This window comes from Etheostoma spectabile, chromosome 14 (assembly GCF_008692095.1).
Source record: "Etheostoma spectabile isolate EspeVRDwgs_2016 chromosome 14, UIUC_Espe_1.0, whole genome shotgun sequence".
Lineage (NCBI taxonomy): Eukaryota > Metazoa > Chordata > Actinopteri > Perciformes > Percidae > Etheostoma > Etheostoma spectabile.
Window position 1 is genome coordinate 10,745,126 of NC_045746.1, and position 513 is coordinate 10,745,638.

Sequence of the window (513 nt, forward strand, 5' to 3'; positions counted from 1 at the left end):
ATGGCTTTCAAACGAGCAAAGTGGCAGTAAGTTAAGGCCACACCCCCAGCCTCCACCTTGCCTCCCTCTCTCCTTCTCAAAAGCTACAGACTCAAAATTGGCACATCCTAAGGCAAGCTCTTTGTGGAACTGGCTGGGAGTGGCTGTAATTCTGCACCAAGGCTGAATTTTAGGAAAGAGACTTCAGATATGGTATTTGGGGACCACTAAGGTCTATATAAAAGAGACTTCAGATACAGTATTAGGGACCACTAAGGTCTATATAAAAGAGACTTCAGATACAGTATTAGGGGACCACTAAGGTCTACGTAAAAGAGACTTCAGATACAGTATTAGGGGACCACTAAGGTCTATATAAAAGAGACATCAGATACAGTATTAGGGGACAACTAAGGACTATATAAAAGCATCCAAAGATCACCATGTCATGGGACCTTTAAAACAATTTAGATCCCAACGTGTTAAACATTTCCTCTTGTTCCTGTAACCTCTGACAGTTTCAGTGAAGACATC